We start from the raw sequence: 15,210 nt of genomic DNA on the forward strand, positions 1-15,210 counted from the left end.
ACCATGATTCAATAAGATCATGGCTGATCATTTTTGCAATTTCAGTACCCCATTCCTGCTTTCTCTCCATACCCCTTGATCCCTTTAGCCGTAAGGGCCACATCTAACTCCCTTTTGAATATATCTAATGAACTGGCCTCAACAACTTTCTGTGGTAGAGAATTCCACAGGTTCACCACTCTCTGAGTGAAGAAGTTTCTCCTCATCTCGGTCCTAAATGGCTTACCCCTTATCCTTAGATTGTGACCCCTGGTTCTGGACTTCCCCAACATTGGGAACATTCTTCCTGCATCTAACCTGTCTAAACCCATCAGAATTTTAAACGTTTCTATGAGATCCCCTCTCATTCTTCTGAACTCCAGTGAATACAAGCACAGTTGATCCAGACTTTCTTGATATGTCAGTCCTGCCATCCCGGGAATCAGTCTGGTGAACCTTCACTGCACTCCCTCAATAGCAAGAACGTCCTTTCTCAAGTTAGGAGACCAAAACTGTACACAATACTCCAGGTGTGGCCTCACCAAGGCCCTGTACAACTGTAGCAACACCTCCCTGCCCCTGTACTCAAATCCCCTCGCTATGAAGGCCAACATGCCATTTGCTTTCTTAACCGCCTGCTGTACCTGCATGCCAACCTTCAATGTCTGATATACCATGACACCCAGGTCTCGTTGCACCTCCCCTTTTCCTAATCTGTCACCATTCAGATAATGGTCTGTCTCTCTGTTTTTACAACCAAAGTGGATAACCTCACATTTATCCACATTATACTTCATCTGCCATGCATTTGCGCACTCACCTAACCTATCCAAGTCGCTCTGCAGCCTCATAGCATCCTCCTCACAGCTCACACTGCCACCCAACTTAGTGTCATCCGCAAATTTGGAGATACGACATTTAATCCCCTTGTCAAAATCATTAATGTACAGTGTAAACAACTGGGGCCCCAGCACAGAACCTTGCGGTACCCCACTCATCACTGCCTACCATTCTAAAAAGTACCCATTTACTCCTACTCTTTGCTTCCTGTCTGACAACCAGTTCTCAATCCACGTCAGCACACTACCCCCAATCCCATGTGCTTTATCTTTGCACATTAATCTCTTGTATGGGACCTTGTCGAAAGCCTTCTGAAAGTCCAAATATAGCACATCAACTGGTTCTCCCTTGTCCACTTTACTGGAACCATCCTCAAACAATTCCAGAAGATTTGTCAAGCATGATTTCCCTTTCACAAATCCATGCTGACTTGGACCTATCATTTCACCTCTTTCCAAATGTGCTGCTATGACATCTTTAACAATTGATTCCATCATTTTACCCACTACCGATGTCAGGCTGACCAGTTGAAAATTCATTGTTTTCTCTCTCCCTCCTTTTTTAAAAAGTGGGGTTACATTGGCTACCCTCCACTCCATAGGAACTGATCCAGAGTCTATGGAATGTTAGAAAATGACTGTCAATGCATCCGCTATTTCCAAGGCCACCTCCTTAAGTACTCTGGGATGCAGTCCATCAGGCCCTGGGGATTTATCGGCCTTCAATCCCATCAATTTCCCCAACACAATTTCCCGACTAATAAGGATTTCCCTCAGTTCCTCCTCCTTACTAGACCCTCTGACCCCTTTTATGTCCGGAAGGTTGTTTGTTTCCTCCTTAGTGAATACCGAACCAAAGTACTTTTCAATTGGTCTGCCATTTCTTTGTTCCCCGTTATGACTTCCCATGATTCTGACTGCAGGGGACCTATGTTTGTCTTTACTAACCTTTTTCTCTTTACATATCTATAGAAGCTTTTGCAGTCCGTCTTAATGTTCGCTGCAAGCTTCCTCTCGTACTCTATTTTCCCTGCCCTAATCAAACCCTTTGTACTCCTCTACTGAATTCTAAATTTCTCCCAGTCCCCGGGTTCGCTGCTATTTCTGGCCAATTTGTATGCCACTTCCTTGGCTTTAATATTATCCCTGATTTCCCTTGATAGCCACGGTTGAGCCACCTTCCCTTTTTTATTTTTACGTCAGACAGGGATGTACAATTGTTGTAGTTCATCCATGCGGTCTCTAAATGTCTGCCATTGCCCATCCACTGTCAACCCCTTAAGTATCATTCGCCAATCTATCCTAGCCAATTCACGCCTCATACCTTCAAAGTTTACCTTCTTTGAGTTCTGGACCATGGTCTCTGAATTAATTGTTTCATTCTCCATCCTAATGTAGAATTCCACCATATTATGGTCACTCTTCCCCAAGGGGCCTCGCACAACGAGATTGCTAATTAATCCTCTCTTATTACACAACACCCAGTCTAAGATGGCCTCCCCCCTAGTTGGTTCCTCGACATATTGGTCTAAAAAACCATCCCTTATGCACTCCAGAAAATCCTCCTCCACCATATTGCTTCCAGTTTGGTTAGCCAAATCTATATGCATACCATTCAGATAATATTCTGCCTTCCTGTTTATGCCACCAAAATGGAAAAGCTCACATTTATCTACATCATACTGCTAGTTCCATGCATTTGCCCACTCACCTAACCTGTCTAGTCACCCTGCAGCCTCTTCGCATCCTCCTCACAGCTCACACTGCCACCCAGCTTAATTTCATCTGCAAACTTGGAGATATATTACATTCAATTCCTTTGTCTAAATCATTAATGTATAATATAAATAGCTGGGGTCCCAGCACTGAACCTTGCGGTACCCCACTAGTCTCTGCCTGCCATTCTGAAAAGGACCCGTTTATCCCGACTCTTTGCTTTCTGCCTGCCAATCAGTTCTCTATCCACGTCAGTACATTACCCCCAATACCATGTGCTTTAATTTTGCACACTACTCTCTTGTGTGGGACCTTGTCAAAAGCCTTTTGAAAGTCCAAATACACCACATCCACATGTTCTCTCTTGCCCACTCTACTAGTTACATCCTCAAAAAATTCTAGAAGATTTGTCAAGCATGATTTCTCTTTCATAAATCCATGCTGACTTGGACCGATCCCGTCATTGCTTTCCAAATGCGCTGCTATTGTTTAATAATTGATTCCAGCATTTTCCCCACTACCAATGTCAGGCTAACCGGTCTATAATTCCCTGTTTTTTCTCTCCCTCATTTTTTAAAAAGTGGGGTTACATTAGCTACCCTCCAGTCCATAGGAATTGATCCAGAGTCTATAGAATGTTGGAAAATGATCACCAATGCATCAACTATTTCTGGGGCCATTTCCTTTAGTAATCTGGGATGCAGACTATCAGGCCCCGGGGATTTATTGGCCTTCAATCCCATCAATTTCCCTAACTCAATTTCCTGACTAATAAGGATTTCCTTCAGTTCCTCCTTCTTGCTAGACCCTCGGTCCCCTAATATTTCCGGAAGGTTATTTGTGTCTTCCTTAGTGAAGACAGAACCAAAGTATTTCTTCAATTGGTCTGCCATTTCTTTGTTCCCCATTACAAATTCACCTGAATCTGACTGCAAGGCACCTCCATTTGTCTTTACTAATCTTTCTCTCTTCACATATCTATCGAAGCTTTTGCAGTCAGTTTTCATGTTCACTGCAAGCTTACTCTCATACTCTATTTTCCCCTCCTAATTAAACCCTTTGTCCTCCTCTGCTGAATTCTAAATTTCTCCCAGTCCTCAGATTTGCTGCTTTTTTTGGCCAATTTATATGCCTCTTCCTTCGATTTAACACTATCCCTAATTTCCCTCGTTAGCCATGGTTGAGCCACTTTTATTTTTACTCCAGACAGGGATGTACAATTGTTGAAGTTCATCCATATGATCTTTAAATGTCTGCCATTGCCTATCCACCGTCAATCCTTTAAGTATCATTCTCCAGTCTATTCTAGCAAATTCACGTCTCATACCATCGAAGTTACCTGTCTTTATGTTCTTTAAATAATGAGCAGAAATGTACTCTCTCTAAATAATGAGCAGATAATCTGTTTTTGTTATGTTGATTGTGGGAAGAATGTTGTAGAGGACACCGGGGAGAACGCCCCTGCTCTTCTTCGAAATAGTGGCATGGGATCTTTTTACGTCCACCTGAGAGAGCAGACGGGGCCTCGGTTTAACATCTCATCCAAAAGACAGCTCCTCCGACAGTGCAGCGCTCCCTCAGTTCCGCCCTTCCAACAGTGCGGCGTTTCCTCAGTACTGCTCCTCCGACAGTGCGGCTCTCCCTCAGTACTGCCCTTCAGACAGTGCAGCGTTCACTCAGTACTGCCCCTCCGACTGTGCGGCGCCCCCTCAGTACCGCCCCTCCGACAGTGCAGCGCTCCCTCAGTACTGCCCCTCCGACAGTGCGGCGTTCCCTCAGTACTGCCCCTCCGACAGTGCAGCGCTCCCTCAGTACTGCCTCTCCGACAGTGCAGCGCTCCCTCAGTACTACCCCTCCAACATTGTGGTGCTCCCTCAGTACTACCCCTCCGACAGTGCGGCACTCCCTCAGTACTGCCCCTCCAACAGTGCAGCACTCCCTCAGTACTGCCCCTCCGACAGTGCAGTGCTCCCTCAGTACCGACCCTCCGAAAGTGCTACCCCTCAGTACTGTCCCTCCGACAGTGCAACTCTCCCTCAGTACCGCCCTTCCGACAGTGTGCACTCCTTTAGCACTACCCCTTTGCACGGCACTCCCTCAGTACTGCCCCTCTGACAGTGTGACACTCCCTCAGTACTGCCCCTCCGACACTGTGGCACTCCCTCAGCACTGCCTCTCCAACTGTGCGGCACTCTCTCAGTACTGCCCCTCCGATAGAGTGGCGCTCCCTCATTACCGCCTCTTCAACAGTGCGGCACTCCCTCAGTACTGCCCCTCCGACAGTGCGCCGCTCCCTCAGTACTGCCCCTCCGACAGTGCGGTGCTCCCTCCGCACTGCCTCTCCGACAGTGCGGCTCTCCCTCAGTACTGCCCCTCCGACAGTGCGGCACTCCCTCAGTACTGCCCCTCCGACAGTGCGGCACTCCCTCAGTACTGCCCCTCCAACAGTGCGGCTCTCCCTCAGTACTGCCCCTCCGACATTGCGGCTCTCCCTCAGTACTGCCCCTCCGACAGTGCGGCGCTCCCTCAGTACTGCCCCTCCGACTGTGCGGCGCTCCCTCAGTACTGCCCCTCCCACAGTGCGGCACTCCCTCAGTACTGCCCCTCCGACAGTGCGGCTCTCCCTCAGTACTGCCCCTCCGACGGTGCGGGGCTCCCTCAGTACTGCCCCTCCGACAGTGTGGGGCTCCCTCAGTACTGCCCCTCCGACAGTGTGGGGCTCCCTCAGTACTGCCTCTCCGACAGTGTGGGGCTCCCTAAGTACTGCCCCTCCGACAGTGTGGGGCTCCCTCAGTACTGCCTCTCCGACAGTGTGGGGCTCCCTAAGTACCGCCTCTCCAACAATGCGGGGCTCCTTATGTACTGCACTGGAGTGCCAGCCTAGATTTCCATGCTCTAGTCTCTAGAGTGGGACATGAAAGCACAAAGGAACGATTGAGTCCCGTGGAGTACGGTACTGTGTGTGTCTGATTGTCTGCTCCTGAACATGTACAGTCCGCACTGATTCTGTCCCACAGACATCGCTCAGCTGAGAAAGCTCACCTGTGTTTGACACATGTGAAGATGAAGCAATGTGTTTCAGGAGTGAGCTTTCAACCATTTGTGAAATACATGTGATAAAAAGCTGGAGGAGGGAGGAGGTGTTGTGGTGACGGCCCGGACTGCGGAGATACAATCTGTGGACTTGTCTTTCAATGTTGAGAAACACTGTGCGTCTGACATAAAAAGCTCTCAAACACAGCAAGAAAAATAAGCCAAGGTTACTTAGCGACTTAAAGGAAAGCAGCTTAAGAACAGTCTAATCAGCAGAACAAATAATCAGGGGGGGGTGTCGGCTCCAACTCTGACACTCGGCTCCAGGTGTTCTGTGCTCACTCGCTGTACCGTGACGCAGTGACAGCCAACTATTCCCTCCCGGCCCCTCGCTGGGTGCATCGGCACTTACACACCAGCCCTCCACAAACACAGCGAGGCCAGGGGCAGCCTCTCCCCCTGCTCAGGTCAGAGGAGGCCAACTGTGGGTAAAGGCAGCGATTCCCTCCCGTCTGGTACTGTACACCCCGTGTGTGTCTCAGTGTCTCCTGTACATGTACAGTACACAGCGGGTAAAGGCAGCGATTCACTCCCGTCTGGTACTGTACACCCCGTGTGTGTCTCAGTGTCTCCTGTACATGTACAGTACACAGCGGGTAAAGGCAGCGATTCACTCCCGTCTGGTACTGTACACCCCGTGTGTGTCTCAGTGCCTCCTGTACATGTACAGTACACAGCGGGTAAAGGCAGCGATTCACTCCCGTCTGGTACTGTACACCCCGTGTGTGTCTCAGTGTCTCCTGTACATGTACAGTACACAGCGGGTAAAGGCAGCGATTCACTCCCGTCTGGTACTGTACACCCCGTGTGTGTCTCAGTGTCTCCTGTACATATACAGTACACAGAGGGTAAAGGGAACGATTCCCTCCCGTCTGATACTGTACAGCCCGTGTGTGTCTCAGTGCCTCCTGTACATGTACAGTACACAGAGGGTAAAGGGAGCGATTCACTCCTGTCTGGTACTGTACACCCCGTGTGTGTCTCAGTGTCTCCTGTACATGTACAGTACACACAGCGGGTAAAGGGAACGATTCCCTCCCGTCTGGTACTGTACACCCCGTGTGTGTCTCAGTGCCTCCTGTACATATACAGTACACAGAGGGTAAAGGGAACGATTCCCTCCCGTCTGATACTGTACACCCCGTGTGTGTCTCAGTGTCTCCTGTACATATACAGTACACAGAGGGTAAAGGCAGCGATTCACTCCTGTCTGGTACTGTACACCCCGTGTGTGTCTCAGTGTCTCCTGTACATGTACAGTACACACAGCGGGTAAAGGGAACGATTCCCTCCCGTCTGGTACTGTACACCCCGTGTGTGTCTCAGTGCCTCCTGTACATATACAGTACACAGAGGGTAAAGGCAGCGATTCCCTCCCGTCTGGTACTGTACACCCCGTGTGTGTCTCAGTGTCTCCTGTACATATACAGTACACAGAGGGTAAAGGCAGCGATTCCCTCCCGTCTGGTACTGTACAGCCCGTGTGTGTCTCAGTGCCTCCTGTACATGTACAGTACACAGAGGGTAAAGGGAGCGATTCCCTCCCGTCTATCCCCCTTCACTGTATCGACTCTGAGAATAAACCCCCCGCAACATGTAGCACTGTGCCTCCCGGTGTAAGAAAGACACTTCTACGTTCCCATGAAAACCCGATTTCCGAGTGGAGCTTGACCCTGACTCGAACAGTGTAGAATAAAACACAGAGTCCCAATCTCTGGCTCGACAGCTGCAACAATACTTCAGGTCAGTGCATCTGTCTGTGAGAACTCAACACTCCCGGGGAGTAACGGGGAATTCGAGACCCTGCCCCCAATGGCTCTGTCAGCGAAAGCCCTCCCCGGAGTGGTACAGAATGATTGACGGATCCCAGCTCCAGCTGCACGTCTGTGAACCATAGAATCACAGAACGGTCACAGCACAGGAGGAGGCCATTCGGCCCGTCGAGCCCGTGCCGGCTCTCTGCAAGAGCACCTCAGCCAATCCCACTCCCCACCCTTTCCCCGGAGCCCTGCAATTGTTTCCTTCAGGAACTTATCCAACTCCCTTTTGAAAGCCACGATTCAGTCTGCCTCCACCACCCTCTCAGGCAGCGCATTCCAGATCCTAACCACTCGCTGCGTAAAAACATTTCTCCTCATGTCGCCTTTGGTTCTTCTGCCAATCACCTTAAATCTGTGTCCTCTGGTTCTCGACCCTTTCACCAATGGGAGCAGTTTCTCTCGATCTACTCTGTCCAGACCCCTCATGATTTTGAACACCTCGATCAAATTTCCTCTCAGCATTCTCTGCTCCAAGGAGAACAACCCCAGCTTCTCCAGTCTATCCACGGAACTGAAGTCCCTCATCCCTGGAACCATTCTCGTAAATCTTTTCTGCACCCTCTCTAAGGCCTTCACATCCTTCCTAAAGTGTGGTGCCCAGAATTGGACACAATACTCCAGTTGGAACCGAACCAGTATTTTGTACAGGTGCATCATAACTTCCTTGCTTTTGTACTCTGTGCCTCTATTTATGAAGCCCAGGATCCCGTATGCTTGTTTAACCAATTTCTCAACCTGCCCTGGTACCTTCAATGATTTGTGCCCATATACCCCCAGGTCTCTCTGTTCATGCACCCCCTTTAGGATTGTACCCTTTAGTTTATATTGCCTCTCCTGGTTCTTTCTACCAAAATGTATCACTTATCATTGTTCTGCGTTAAATTTCATCTGCCCCATGCCTGCCCATTCCACCAGCCTGTCTGTGTCTTCCTGAAGTCTCCTCCTGCGCTGTATCATCACATCGCAGCTGTGTGCTAAAGGCAGGTGGGGGCGAGGATTTCCCCCCCCGTAATCCTGGGTTAGTGGCGGAGAGGGAGGGTGGGACCCAACCCCAACCAATCGCCACTGACACCACCTCCAGCCTGGGTCCACGCACCTCAGGCACACGCAGCACTGGCTTCGATCGGAAGAAAGATCTTGTATTCATTTAGTGCCTTTTGCAAACTCAGCATATCCCAAAGCAAATAGGTCACTGATGTGCTCATAATAATTGGTGAGACTGAGTACTGTGTGTAATGAGCAAGTGCGAACTTAGCTCCTTTGTTAAGGTTCCAGAGTGCAGGTACCTCGTGGGTGGCCTGCTTATATACTGTGCTCCCAAGGGATGCTGGGATTCCAACAGCTGGGCACTCTGGTGGTCAGGTGTCATGCAGGTTACAAAGGGTTAAATACATAACATCACTCCCCTGTGAAGTCAACAGTACACTTATTTACAAGGTGAGACGATCTGGGGCCTTGCGCTCCCTTGTCAATCGTCTCGGTACAAATGCTGGTGTGGTTGGGTTGGTCAGTTCTTCACTGGGCTGTTGGGCAGCTGTCCTTGCCGGGCTTCTGGGGATGATGAGTTCGGTTTTGTGGTCAACTGTGATGTCAGTTGCCACTTGTGTGTGTGTGTGTTGGAAGGTCAAAGTTGGTGGTGTCCTCCTCGGGTTGTTCGTCGTTGTTGGTGAACCGCAATTTGATTTGGTCCAAGCGTTTTCTGTGCGTTTGTCCATTGGTCAGTTTGACCTGAAATACCTTACTCCCCTCTTTGGATGTGACTGTGCCAGCGAGCCATTTGGGACCATGTCCATAATTGAGCACAAACATCGGCCTTGGACAAACTCCTGAATGCATACGCAACTGATTACAAAATTCCCGATTCATTAGCCTGTTGTAACACACACCCGACCCCATATGATGATGCATTGTAAGCTAACACCAATCGGTTACATGGGTTATACAGGACAAGCAGTTTGTTGGAACACAATAAGTTTCTGGCTTTCTTAAAGGCAGCCTCTTGTGAATTCCCCCATACCTAGTCGCCTCCCTTGCACAGTAGCATAGAAACATAGACATAGAAACATAGAAAATAGGTGCAGGAGTAGGCCATTCAGCCCTTCAAGCCTGCACCGCCATTCAATGAGTTCATGGCTGAACATGCAACTTCAGTACCCCATTCCTGCTTTCTCGCCATACCCCTTGATCCCCCTAGTAGTAAAGACTTCATCTAACTCCTTTTTGAATATATTTAGTGAATTGGCCACAACAACTTTCTGTGGTAGAGAATTCCACAGGTTCACAACTCTCTGGGTGAAGAAGTTTCTCCTCATCTCGGTCCTAAATGGCTTGCCCCTTATCCTCAGACTGTGACCCCTGGTTCTGGACTTCCCCAACATTGGGAACATTCTTCCTGCATCTAACCTGTCTGAACCCATCAGAATTTTAAACGTTTCTATGAGGTCCCCTCTCATTCTTCTGAATTCCAGCGAATATAAGCCCAGTTGATCCAGTCTTTCTTGATAGGTCAGTCCCCCCATCCCGGGAATCAGTCTGGTGAACCTTCGCTGCACTCCCTCAATAGCAAGAATGTCCTTCCTCAAGTTAGGAGACCAAAACTGTACACAATACTCCAGATGTGGCCTCACCAAGGCCCTGTACAACTGTAGCAACACCTCCCTGCCCCTGTACTCAAATCCCCTCGCTATGAAGGCCAACATGCCATTTGCTTTCTTCACCGCCTGCTGTACCTGCATGCCAACCTTCAATGACTGATGTACCATGACACCCAGGTCTCATTGCACCTCCCCTTTTCCTAATCTAGCGCATGTAGGGGTTCTAGCAGGGTGCTTAACCAAGGTAGGAAATTACCGAAACAGTTAAGAAGTCCCAGGAACGACCACACCTCACGTTCTGTGGACACGGCGCATTCTTGATGGCCTCCGTCTTGGCGTCAGTGGGTCTGATGCCATCTGCTGCGCTTCTCTTTCCTAAGAATGCGACGTCCTGTGCCAGTGAAACACACTTCGAGCATTTCAACCTGAGCCCCACGCGATCCAACCGACTAAATCGCCTCCAGGTTCTTCAAGTGCTCCATGGTGTCTCGACCTATATGTCGTCCTGGAAGACCACTGTGCAAGGAACCGACTTTAGCAGGCTCTCCATGTTCTGCTGGAAGATCGCTGCAGCCCACCGAATCCCGAACGGGCACCGGTTGTAAATAAATAGACCTTTGTGCGTGTTGATGCAGGTGAGGCCTTTCAAAGACTCCTCCAGCTCCTGCGTCATGTAGGCCGAGGTCAGGTCCAGCTTGGTGAACGTCTTCCCTCCAGCCAGGGTCACGAATAGGTCGTCTGCCTTGGGTAGCGGGTACTGGTCCTGCAGCGAAAAACCGTTAATCGTTAATTTGCAGGGACTATAAAGTCTAATCATACTGTCCTCCTTGAGTACCGGAACAATCGGACTGGCCCAGTTGTTGAATTCCACCGGCGCGATGATGCTGTCGCATTGCAGCCTGTTCAGCTCGATTTTTACTTTTTCACGCATCATGTACGGGACCACCCGAGCCTTGTGGTGGTTGGGTCGCGTACCGGGAACCAAATCGATCTGCACTTTCGCCCCCAAGAAGCTTTCAATGCCTGGTTCGAACAACAAAGGGAACTCGCTGAGAACCTGGGTACATGCAGTGTCGTCGACGGACGAAAGATCTCAGATGTCATCCCAGTTCCAGCGGATTTTCCCCAGCCAGCTTCTGTCAAACAACGTGGGGCCATCCCCGGCACAATCCACAGCGGGAGTTCGTGTACTGCTCCGTCATAGGAGACTTTGACTTCTGCACTGCCAATTACAGGGATTAGTTCCTTGGTGTAAGTCCTTAGTTTGGTGTGAATGGGGCTGAGCTTGGGCCTGTGTGCTTTCTTTCCCCACGGCCTGTCGAAGGCCATTTTACTCATTATGGACTGACTTGCCCCTGTGTCCAGTTCCATAGATAGGCCAGTTCAACTTTCAACATTATTGTTGGGCACTTCATTGTGAACGTGTGTACCCCGTACACCTCTACCTCCTCAGTACGATTTTCCAGTTCTGTCTGATCCACTGTGGATCGATCTTCCTCTGCAATGTGGTGGTTTGCAGGGTTTGCAGCTCGCCTGCACATTCGCTGGAGGTGACCCATTGTTCTGCAGCCATTGCACGCATAGTGCTTAAAGCGGCATTGATGGGGCAGATGATCACCTCCGCAGTGCCAATAGGATGTTAACTGCCTCGCATTAACAGATGATGGCGGACTCTGGGTCAATTGAGGTCGGGCCACAGCAGCCGGCGTGTACGTTCTGCTGTGTACATTTCTGCTCAAAATCGACAGTACTGGCTGAAACTTCGTTACTCTGCGAAATCTGCCTGGTGTGGTCGCTGGTGGACATAAATGCCTGGGCTATCGTTATGGCTTTACTCAGATTCGGAGTTTCTACAGTCAACAGTTTGCGAAGGATTGTCTCATGTCCAATGCCCAGTACAAAAAAGTCTCTGAGCATTTGTTCTAGGAATCCCTCAAACTCAGATTGTCCTGCGAGGCGCCTTAGTTCGGCGACGTAGCTCGCCACTTCCTGGCCCTCCGACCGCTGACACGTGTAGAACCGATATCTCACCATCACAACGCTTTCCTTAGGTTTTAGGTGCTCCCGGACCAGTGTACGCAATTCTTCGTCGGATTTCTCTGTTGGTTTTGCCGGGGCCAGGAGATTCTTCATGAGGCCATAAGCTGTTGCCCCACAGGCAGTTAGGAGGATCGCCCTACGTTTGGTCACATTCTCGTCCCCTTCCAGCTCGTTGGCCACGAAGTATAGGTCGGGTCTCTCCACGAAGGCCTCCCAATCATCCCCCTCTGAGAACTTCACCAGGATGCCGACTGTTCTTTGCATTTTCGTGCGGTTGTTCGTTACCTCGTCACCAATTGATACGCTCATAATAAATGGTCAGACTGAGTATTGTGTATAATGAGCAAGTGTGACCTTAGCTCCTTTATTAAGGCTCTAGAGTGCAGGTACCTCATGGATGGCCTGCTTATAGACTGTGCTCCAAGGGATTCTGGGATCCCGTGGGATTCCAACAGGTAGGCCCTCTGGTGGTCAGGTGTGATGCAGGTTACAAGAGGTTACAAGGGGTCACTGTTGTAATGTAGGAAACACGACAGCCAATTTGCACAGTATATCTGCCCTGGGAGTGTTTGATGGGACTATGTAGAGGGAGCTTTACTCTGTATCTAAACCCGTGCTGTACCTGCCCTGGAAGTGATGGATGGGACAGTATAGAGAGAGCTTTACTCTGTATCTAACCCTGTGCTGTATCTGCCCTGGGAGTGTTTGATGGGACAGTGTAGAGGGAGCTTTACTCTGTATCTAACCTGTGCTGTACCTGCCCTGGGAGTGTTTGATGGGACAGTGTAGAGAGAGCTTTACTCTGTATCTAACCCTGTGCTGTACATGCCCTGGGAGTGTTTGGTGGGACAGTGTAGAGGGAGCTTTACTCTGTATCTAACCCGTGCTGTAGCTGCCCTGGGAGTGTTTGATGGGACAGTGTAGAGGGAGCTTTACTCTGTATCTAACCCGTGCTGTAGCTGCCCTGGGAGTGTTTGATGGGACAGTGTAGAGGGAGCTTTACTCTGTATCTAACCCGTGCTGTACCTGCCCTGGGAGTGTTTGATGGGACAGTGTAGAGGGAGCTTTACTCTGTATCTAACCCCGTGCTGTACCTGCCCTGGAATGCACTGTCAGAAGGAATGATTGAAGCTCCGGTCTGTCGCAATGTCTGGGAGAGAATTAGATCAATGAACATAAGAACATAAGAAATAGGAGCAGGTGTTGGCCATACGGCCCCTCGAGCCTGCTCCGCCATTCGATTAGATCATGGCTGATCTTCAACCTCAACTCCACTTTCCTGCCCAATCCCCGTATCGTTAGACTCCAAAAATCTATCGATCTCTGTCCTTGAATATACTCAATGATTCAGCATCAACAGCCCTGTGGCGTAGAGAATTCCATAGATCCACCACCCTCTGAAATTTGCAACACTCTGCCACCGAAGGTGAACCTCAACAGTCGGAGGAGCCATCTTTCAGAGGCAGCAGGGTCGGAAAGGACACGGAGTGACGATAATCGGCGATGGAACCAGAGGGGGTGATGGGGAGAATGTGTTTAAGCAGCGAGTTGTTGTGATCAGGAACACGCTGCCTGAAAGGGCGGTGGGAGCAGATTCAACAGTAACTTTCAATTGGGGATTGGATCAATACTGGAAGGGGAAATGTGTCGGGCTGTGGGGGAAGAGCGAGGGGAGTGGGACTGGGAGCACAGCACGGGCTCGATGGGCCCAATGGTCTCCTCCTGCGGGGGATCATTCTATAGGTTAACGGTTAGAGTTAAGATGAGGAAGGTTTTCAGGGAGGATTTGTTGAGGACGCTAGTCTGTGAGCAGCAAGACACTTGGCTTCAGTAGACACCTCAAATCGCTGGAGAAATACCATCAACGATGTCTCCACAAGATCCTGCAAATCCACTGGGAGGACAGACGCACCAACATTAGCGTCCTCGACCAGGCCAACAACACCAGCATTGAAGCACTGACCACACTTGATCAGCTCCGCTGGGCAGGCCACATTGTCCGCAGGCCAGACACGACACTCCCAAAGCAAGCGCTCTACTCGGAACTACTTCACGGCAAGCGAGCCCCAGGTGGGCAGAGGAAACGTTACAAGGACACCCTCAAAGCCTCCCTGATAAAGTGCAACATCCCCACCGACACCTGGGAGTTCCTGGCCAAAGACCGCCCTAAGTGGAGGAAGTGCATCTGGGAGGGCGCTGAGCACCTCGAGTCTCATCGCCGAGAGAATGCAGAAACCAAGCGTAGACAGCGGAAGGAGCGTGTGGCAAACCAGACTCCCCACCCACCCTTTCCTCCAACCACTGTCTGTCCCACCTGTGACAGAGACTGTGGCTCTCGTATTGGACTGTTCAGCCACCTAAGGACTCATGTTAAGAGTGGAAGCCAGTCTGCCTCGATACTGAGGGACTGCCGATGATGATGATGACTAGGTTTCAGGGAGCCAGTGCAGTTGAGTCCTTCCTGCCCAGTCCGTGTTGTTTTAGGATCTGGAGTTTGCTGACTTGTGGATGTTCTGTGTTTCTGGAGAGAACGGATGCAGTGTGTCACCTGGTTATCTGCCCAGCGTATCGGTTTGTATCTGTTGCTATGGGACACGGATTGTTGGCACTGGATTCGTCCATCTTCAGCCTCCTCCATGTAAGCGTGGGTCTGCCCAATCCGTTAACGATAGCACAGTGACTATGTTCCTGGACCAATAATCCAGAGGCCTAGGCTAATGATCCAGGGACACAAGTTCACCACGGCAGCTGGGGAACTTAAATCCAGTTCATTAAATAAAACAGCAATAAAGAAACTCAGTAATGGTGAGCATGAAACGAACAGATTGTCGTAAAAACCCATTCTGGCTCGCTAAAGAAAGGCTTGCATTTATATAGTGCCTTTCATGACCACCAGATGTCTCAAAGCACTTTACAGCCAATGAAGTACTTTTGGAGTATAGTCACTGTTGTAATGTGGGAAACACAGCAGCCAATTTGCGCACAGCAAGCTCCCACAGACAGCAATGTGATGATGATCCAAATAATCTGTTTTTGTTATGTTGATTGAGGGATAAATATTGGCCCAAGGACACCAGCTAGATCTCCCCTGCTCATCTTCGATATAGTGCCGTGGGATCTTTTATGTTC

The 15,210-nt window shown here is 49.8% G+C and overlaps 1 protein-coding gene across 1 annotated transcript in view; it reads left to right on the top strand.

Moving 5' to 3' along the window:
- The window catches only part of LOC139256810 (SPRY domain-containing protein 3-like), a 1,568,464-nt gene that overhangs the window by 1,101,173 nt on the left and 452,081 nt on the right, over positions 1-15,210 (top strand). The window lies entirely within an intron of this gene.

Source organism: Pristiophorus japonicus, chromosome 3 (assembly GCF_044704955.1).
Source record: "Pristiophorus japonicus isolate sPriJap1 chromosome 3, sPriJap1.hap1, whole genome shotgun sequence".
Classification (NCBI taxonomy): Eukaryota; Metazoa; Chordata; class Chondrichthyes; family Pristiophoridae; genus Pristiophorus; species Pristiophorus japonicus.